The sequence below is a fragment of the Hyperoodon ampullatus genome (assembly GCF_949752795.1).
Source record: "Hyperoodon ampullatus genome assembly, chromosome: 3".
In the NCBI taxonomy this organism is placed as follows: domain Eukaryota; kingdom Metazoa; phylum Chordata; class Mammalia; order Artiodactyla; family Ziphiidae; genus Hyperoodon; species Hyperoodon ampullatus.
The window spans coordinates 6,672,784-6,681,638 of record NC_136916.1 but is presented as its reverse complement, the minus strand read 5'-3'; positions in this window follow the sequence as shown (position 1 = coordinate 6,681,638).

Genomic DNA, 8,855 nt, shown 5'->3' with positions numbered 1-8,855 from the left:
GTTGGATCACGTGGTGGTTTTATTTTTAATTTTTTGAGGAATCTCCATACTGTTTTCCATAGTGGCTGCACCAATTAACATTCCCACTAACAGTGCACAAGTGTTCCCTTTTCTCTATATCCTGACAAGCACTTTTTCTCTCTTGTGATTTTGGTAATAACCATTCTAATAGGTGTGGGTGATATCTCATTGTGGTTTCGATTTGTATTTCCATGATGATTAACGATGTTGAGAACATTTTCACGTGTGTATTGGCCCTCTGTATGTCGTCTTTGCAAAAATGTCTATTCAGATCCTCTGCCCATAGCTTAATCAGATTGTTTTGTTTTTGTTTTTTTGGCTTTTTTGCTATTGAATTGTATGAGTTTTTATATATTTTGGCTATTAGCCCCCATATGATTAACAAATATTTTCTCCCAGTGCATAGGCCATAGACTACCTCTTCATTTTGTTGATGGTTTCCTTTGCTGTGCAGAAACTTTTTAGTTTGATGTAATCCCACTTGTTTATTTTTGGTTTTTCCTTTGTTTTTCATGTCAAATCCAAAAAAATCATTGCCAAGACCAATGTCAAGGAGTTTTCTTCTAGGAGATTTATGATTTCATATCTTCTGTTAAGTCTTCAATCCATTTTGAGTTGATGTTTGTGTGCAGTGTAAGATAGTGATCCAGTTTCATTCTTTTGCATGTGAGTGACTGTCCAGTATTCCCAGTATAATTTCTTGAAGAGACTCTCCTTTACGCCCCCTGCCTTATATATTCTTGGCTCCTTTGTTGTAAATTAATTGGCTACATACATATGAGTTTATTTCTGGGCTGCCTTTTCTGTTCCATTGGTCTATGTGTCTGTTTTTTGTGCCAATACCATACTGTTTTGATTGCTATACCTTTGTAATATAGTTGGAAATCAGGAGGCATGATGTCTCCTGCTATGTTCTTTCTCAAGGTTACTTCAGCTATTGAGGGTCTTTGTGGTTCCATACAAATTTTAGGATTGTTTGTTCTGTTTCTGTTAAAAATCCCTTTGGAATTTTGATAGGGATTTCATTGAATCCATAGATTGCTTTGGGTAGTGTGGACATTTTAACAATTTAATTCTTCCAGTCCATGAATGGTTATTTGTGTCTTCTTTCATCAGTGCTGTATATTTTCCATGTACAGGTCTTTACCTCCTTTGTTAAATTTATTTTTAGACATTTTATTATTTTGATGCAATTAAAATGGAATTTTTTCTCCTAATTTCTCTTTCTGATAGTTTGTTGTTACTGTATAGAAACCCAACAGATTTTTTTTTTTTTTTTTTTTTTTTTTTTTTGTGGTATGTGGGCCTCTCACTGTTGTGGCCTTTCCTGTTGCGGAGCACAGGCTCCGGACGCGCAGGCTCAGCGGCCATAGCTCACGGGCCCAGCCGCTCCGCGGCACGTGGGATCCTCCCAGACCGGGGCACGAACCCGCGTCCCCTGCATCGGCAGGCGGACTCTCAACCTCTGCGCCACCAGGGAAGCCCCCAACAGATTTTTGTAATTTGATTTTGTAGCCTGCAGCTTTGCTGAATTCTTTTATTAGTTCTAACAATTTTTAGTGCAGTCTTTAGGTCTTCTATATAAAATATATCATGTCATCTACAAATAGAGACAGTTTTACTTCTTCCTTTCCCATGTGGATACCTTTTATTTCTTTTTCTTACCTAATTTATCTGGTTAGGACTTCCAGTACTATGTTGAATGAAAGTGTCAAGAGTGGGCATCCTTTTCTTATTCCTAATCTTTGAGGAAACACTTTCAATTTTCTACTGTTGAGTATGATGTTAACTGTGGACTTGTCATATATGGCTTTTTTTATATTGAGAAACATTCTCTCTGTACTCATTTTGTTGAGAGTTTTTATCATGAATGGATGTTGAATTTGTCAAATGCTTTTTCTGCATCTATTGAGATGATCAGATAACTTTTGATCCTTCATTTTGTTAAAGTGATGCATCTCATTGATTTGCAGATGTTTAAGCATCCTCGTATCCCAGGGATAAATCCCATTTTATCATGGTGTATGATTCTTTTAATGTATTGTTGAATGCAATTTGTTACTGTTTTGTTGAGGATTTTTATTTACATCTATGTTCATCAGGGATATTTGCCTGTAATTTTCTTTATCTTGTAGTGTCCTTGTCTGGTTTTGATAGCAGGCTAACACTGGCCTTATAAAATCATTTTGGAAGCGTTCCCTCCTCTTCTGTTTTTTGGAAGAGTGAGAAGGATTGGTTAATTGTTCTCTAAATGTTTGATAAAATTCATCAATGAAGCTGGTGATCATGGACTTCTGTTTGTTGGGAGAGTGTTGTTTACTGATTCAATCTTGTTACTAATAATCATTCTCTTGAAATTTTCTGTTTCTTTATGATTGAGTCTTGGTAGCTTGTATATTTCCAGGAATTTTTCCATTTCTTCTAGGTTGTCCAGTATGTTGGTATAATTGTTCATAGTCTCATATTCTTTTTTTAAATTTAATTTAATTAATGTATTTATTTGGCTGCGTTGGGTCTTTGTCGCTGTGCGCAAGCTTTCTCTAGTTGTGGCGAGCAGGGGCGACTCTTTGTTGCGGTGCGTGGAGTTCTCATTTCAGTGGCTTCTCTTGTTGTGGAGCATGGGCTCTAGGTGCGTGGGCTTCAGTAGTTGTGGCACGTGGGCTCAGTAGTTGTGGCTCATGGGCTCTAGGGCACAGGCTCAGTAGTTGTGGTGCACAGGCTTAGTTGCTCTGCGGCATGTGGGATCTTCCAGGACCAGGACTCGAACCTGTGTCTCCTGCATTGGCAGGCGGATTCTTAACCACTGCGCCACCAAGGAAGCCCCAATCTCTTATTCTTTTTTGTAGTTCTAAGGTATCAGTTTTAATGTTTCCTCCTTCAATACTGATTTTGAGTCCCCTCTTTTTTTCTTGGTGAGTTTAGCTAAAGGTTTGTCAATTTTATTCATCTTTTCAAAAAACCAACTCTTAATTTCATCTCTTCTGTTGCCTTTTTAGTGTCTGTTTCATGTATTTCTGCTCTGATCTCATTATTTCCTTCCTACTACTAAATTTAGACTTAGTTTCTTCTTTTTCTAGTTCCTTGAGGTGTAAAGTTAGGTTGTTTGAGATTTTTCTTGTTTCTTAATGTGGCCATTTATCATTATTTAATTCCACTTAGAACTTCTTTTGTTGTATCCCATAAGTGTTGGTATGTTGTATTTACATTTTCATTTGTCTCTCTTCTGGTAATTGATTTCTAGTTTCATACCATTGTGGTCAGAAAAGATGCTTGATATGATTTCAGTCTTCTTAAATTTATTTATCTGTTTTTATGGTCTGACATATGATTTATTCTGGATTATGTTCCATGTGTGCTTGAGAATAATGTGTTCTGTTGCTTTTGGTTGGAATGTTCTATTAAATGTCTTGTAATTCCATCCAGTCTAGCATGTAGTTTCAGTCCAGTGTTTCCTTATTGAATTTTTTTTGTCTGGATGATCTAACCATTGTTGAAAGTGGGAGTATTGCAGTCCACAACTATTATTGTATCACTGTCTATTTCTCCCTTCAGGTTTGTTAATATTTGCCTTAGATATTTTGGTGTTCCTATGTTGGTTGCATAAATATTTACAAATGTTATATCCATTTGTTGAATTTGTTACCAAGCTCAGGTTTAGCTGCTTGCCACTTGAAAGCCAGTACTCGAGAGGCAACTGTTAGGTGGAAAAGAAAGGCTGCTTTATTCAGGAGACCAACAACCTGGATAGAAGGCAGACTCGTGTCCAAGAACCTACTCTAAAGATTCTGCTTTACCGTGAAAGTTTTTAAAGGGAGAAAGGGGAAGTTAATCACAGTTGGTCATTTGGGAAGGGGGTCAGAGCCTTCATTATCTTCTACTGTGTGCAGATTTTCTTCTGATTGGTTGGTAGTGAGGTAACAGGGTGGTGTTCCAGGAATCTTGTACTCAGCCTGAAGTTACCATCCTCCCTCTGGGTGGGGGCCTTAGTTCCTGCAGCAGAAACTCAAGATATTGAGTACATATTGAGTACATATATATTCCTTGAGGAGGAGCCACAACCCTGCACTATTGTTTCTTGGTTGCTCCTCCTTTGTTTCTGCATTCTCTCCCTTCCCTGATTAGCCACTGTTTGAATCTGCCAAGGAGGCTGAATGAAGCCTCTTTCCTACAAACAAGAAATGGGGGACATGGAAAGGGTTTGTACCTAGAAAGGCCCCACAGAGTCCTGTTCAGTTTCAAATTGACCCTTCTATCACTATATAATGACCTTTGTTTCTTATTATAGTTTGTGTTGAAGTAGAAGTACAGGTATTCCAGCTTGCTTTTGATTTCCGTTTGCGTGGAGTATGTTTTTCCATCCCTTCAATTTCAGTCTGTGTGTGTCTTTAAAGCTGAAGTGCATCTCTTGTAGGCCACATATAGTTGGGTTTTGTTTTTCATTGATTCAGCACCCCCCACCCCATCTCTTTTGATTGGAGAACTTAGTCCATTTACATTTAAATGTAAATTTAATGATTGATAGGTATGGACTTAATATTGCCATTTTGTAATTGTTCTCTCACTGTTTTGTAAGTTCTTTGTTCCTTTTCTTATTCTCTTCCTTTGTGATTTAATGATTTTCTATAGTGGTATGCTTAGATTCCTTCCTCTTTATCTTTTGTGTATTTATTATAGGTTTTTGCTTTGTGTTACCATGAAGCTCATATACAACATCTTATATTTACAACAGTCTAGTTTAAGCTGATAACAACTTAACTTAGAATGCATATTAAAGCTCGACATTTTGAAATGCTCCCCCTTGTTGTTTTGATGTCACAATTTACATTTTTTATCTTGTTTATACTTTAGCAAATTATGTAGTTATAGTTATTTTTAATACTTCTGTCTTTTAACTTTCGTGCTAGATTTATATGTGATTTACCCACCATAATGACATTAGAGTATTCTGAATTTATATTTACCTTTACCACTGCAATTTATTCTTTCATATGTTTTCCTGTTACTAATTAGTACCCTTTTGTTTTAGCTTAAAGAAGCCCCTTTAACTTTTTTTTTGGGGGGGGTATGGCCAGTCTAGTGGTCATGAACTTCTTCAGTTTTTCTGGTCTGGAAAACTCACTATCTCTCCTTAAATTCTGAAGAACAACTTTTCCAGGTAGAATATTCTTGGTTGGCAGTTTTTTCTTCTTTCAGCACTTAGAATGTATAGTGCTATTCCCTTTGGCTTGCAAAATTTCTTCTGAAAAATTTGCTGATGGTCTTATAGGGGTTCTCTTGTGCATAATGTTGTTTTTCTCTTGCTGCTTTAAAAATTCTCTCCTTGTCTTTAACTTTTGACATTTTAATTATAATGTGTCTTCATGTGTGTCTTGTTGAATTCATCCTTTTTGGAATGTTTTGGGCTTCTTAGATCTGTATGTCTGTTTCTTTCCCCAAGTTAGGGAAGTTTTCAGCCATTATTTCTTCAAATAAGCTTTCTGCCTTCCCTTCTCATTCTGTGACTCCTGTAGTGAATGTTCGCCCACTTGTTGTTCCATAAGTCCCTTAATCTATCTTCACACTTTTTAAAAAATTAATTAATTTGGCTGCACTGGATCTTCGTTGTGGCACATTGGATCCTCGTTGTGGCACATGGGATCTTCATTGTAGCATGCAGGATCTTTAGTTGTGGCATGTGGGCTCTTAGTTTCAGCATGCATTTGGGATGTAGTTCCCTGACTAGGGATTGAACCCAGGCCTCCTGCATTGGGAGCACTGAGTCTTAACTACTGGACCACCAAGGAAGTCCCAATCTTTTAATTCTTTTTTCTTTTCCTCCTCCAGTCGAGTGATTTCCACTGCCCTGTCTTTGAGTTTGCTGATCTTTCTTCTACTTCATTTTTTCTGCTGTTGAACCCCTCAATTAAAATTTTCCGTTCAGTTTTTATATTTTTCAGCATCATGATTTCTGTTTGATACTTTCTTCTATTTTCTCTCTCTTTGCTGAAATTTTTACTCTGTTCGTAAATTATTCTCCTGAGTTCAGTGAGCATCTTTATGACCATTATTTTGAACTCTTTATCAGGTAAGTCACTTATCTCCATTTCATTAAGGTGTGTTGATTGAGTCCTTTTGCTTTTGTTTGGAAAATATTCTTCTGTTTCTTCATTTTCCTTGACTCTCTGTGTGGTTTCCATGCATTAGATAAAACAGTCACCACTCCCAGTCTTAAGGGCATGGTCTCCTGTAGGAGATTAACCTATCATTCAGAACTGCCCTAGCTCTGGGTTGTTCCTCTAACCTTTGTGATTGTCCAAGTGCCTTCTTTGTTCTTAGTGGCTCCTAGTAGTTGAGGGTGTGCCAAGACCTTTTAGTATCCCAAAGAGGGAGGATCTTAGCACCTAGATGCAGGTTGATTGGAAGCTGGACCCTAGGCAGCAGCTTTTAAAGTATGCAAATAGGGGCTTCCCTAGTGGCGCAGTGGTTGGGAATCTGCCTGCTGGTGCAGGGGACATGGGTTCAAGCCCTGGTCCAGAAGGATCCCACATGCCACGGAGCAACTAAGCTCCATCCACCATGGCTGCTGAGCCTGCGCTCTGGAGCCTGTGAGCCACAGCTGCTGAGCCCACGTGCCACAACTGCTGAAGCCCACACGCCTAGAGCCTGTGCTCTGCAACAAGAGAGGCCACTGCAATGGGAGGACCACTCGCTGCAGCTGGAGAAGGCCTGTGTGCAGCAACGAGGACCCATCGCAGCCAAAAATAAATAAAATTTAAAAAATTCTTTAAAAAAATTAAAATAAAGTATGCAAATAGACTTCTTTCAGGGAAAGACTGGGAGATGGGCATTTCCATCTGCTCCCTTGGAGCTCTGGGGAATAGTCAGTTAAGAACTGTTTCTTTGTTGTAATCCTATGGGACTGGTAAAGTAACCTCTGTTGACCACCTAAGCCAGGGGATCAAGGGCTGGGTCTCCTGGGTGGCCACTGCACAAGTTCCTTTCACAGAGATATTGGCAACCTAGAGCAGGACAGAGAGAGGGAGCATGTAGCTGGTGCCCACTGGCCTCTTCATTCTCTGAAGAAGATTGCTGTCAGCCCCTAGATTTGTGTTAAATTAGGAGTCTAACCCTCAGGCTGAAGCTTTTAGGATAAGCAAATAGGCCTCTTTCATAACAAGACTGGGAGATGGGTGTTTCATTCTGCAGCTTTTGTGCTGAGCCCTGGGGTGAGAGCCACGATGAGCCCTCATGAGCCCGTTTGTTTGCTATATACCCTTGTGGGTCTTGTTGACTCAAGCTCCACTGGCTTTCAGAGCTTGGTGTTTTGGGGACCCATCCCTCAGGTGAAAGTCTTAAAAGTTGGGGCACTAGATGTTGGGTACAACCCCTTCACTACTCATGGAGAACCAGGGAGCTGTGAATTCCCTCCCAATTGTGTGTTGCTATGCCAGGGGGTGGTTTTATGGTGAAATTGTGTCTCATCCTCTCCTACCTATTTTGACGTTGTATTTTTCTCATTTGCCCTATTGTGTAGGTGACCCTCAGCTACTTTCTGGATTTCTTTCAGAGGGAATTGTTTCGTATATAGCTGTAGAAACATTGTATCCATGGGAGGAGGTAAATTCAGGCTCCTATGTTGCCATCTTGTACTGGAATCCTTACTATACTCTTACGATATCAAATCCTTTTGGAATATATTTTATTGCAGGGTGTGAGGTAGGGATCTAACTGATTTTTTCCCTCAAATGGATACATGTTGACACACAATTAAATCAACCATCCTTTTCCCTTTAGCTTGAAATACTACATATAAAACGTGTGCATGCGCACACACACACACAAGCTCATTTCTGGATCTTCTGCTTTATTCATCTCTCTATCTGTGCCTGAGTCTGTATTGAGCTGTGTTAGTTATTGTAGTTCTATTATGAAGACAGATGAGCAGAAGTGTGAATTAATCCTAACCCTGATTTAGGAGCTATGATAGTAAGTTTGGACTAAAGATAACAATTTAGCCATGAAAGATTTATTCCAACTCAACTGTGGTTTATTGAGTTCAGTGAGAGGAACACTGTGTATTTCAAAGTCATGTGTTGATGTTTTGCAGCTCCTATAGAGACAGGCTGTGAAGTGCTACAGTGAGATTTTACCTTGTAAAGTTCTTAACAGCTCTAACAGACAACTTTTAGCTTCATGTCTGTTTTATTGTTACACAGCCCAACATAACATAATGTCTGAACTTCGGGTGTTCTCTCACATTGAGAGTACTGAGATACTTTAATGTTTTTTTTTAAAAATTTTACTAGGTTCCATGTATTTTATGGCTGAACAAGTTTGAAAGGATGGTGAGGACAGGACAGCAGTAACAAAACTGTAGAAAAGAAATAGCTGCAATTGTAAGGGTATCACCCAATCTAGAATTGTGGTCCCATTCTCAAGTGGCTCAGTGGAGTAGTTCAAGTTTTCCTTTTTATTCTTAGTGATGATATTAACAATAATTAAAGATAAAAATATCAGTATCACTACTTAATTGCAGTGATAAATGTTTCTCCTTGCTTAGTGGTGCTGTTAGATGCCTTGAACTGGTTTTATCTGTTTGCTCAGTAAGTGTAATTTAAGCTATTTCACACTTGTTTAAACCACTGAGGAAAAAGATAAGTAATTTCTCTTTTTTCTATAATTTCTCAGTGGCAACAAATTGATGTCTTACCAAAAACATGCTTGGCCTGTTTGCAGTTTGCTTTGGCTCTAAACTAATGAGAAATGTAGTTTGAAAAGGTTTATCAGGTTTTAATATACATGACCATTGTTTTGTGGTCAAGTCCTTGAAAACATGTAGAGTTCTTTGTTTTTCC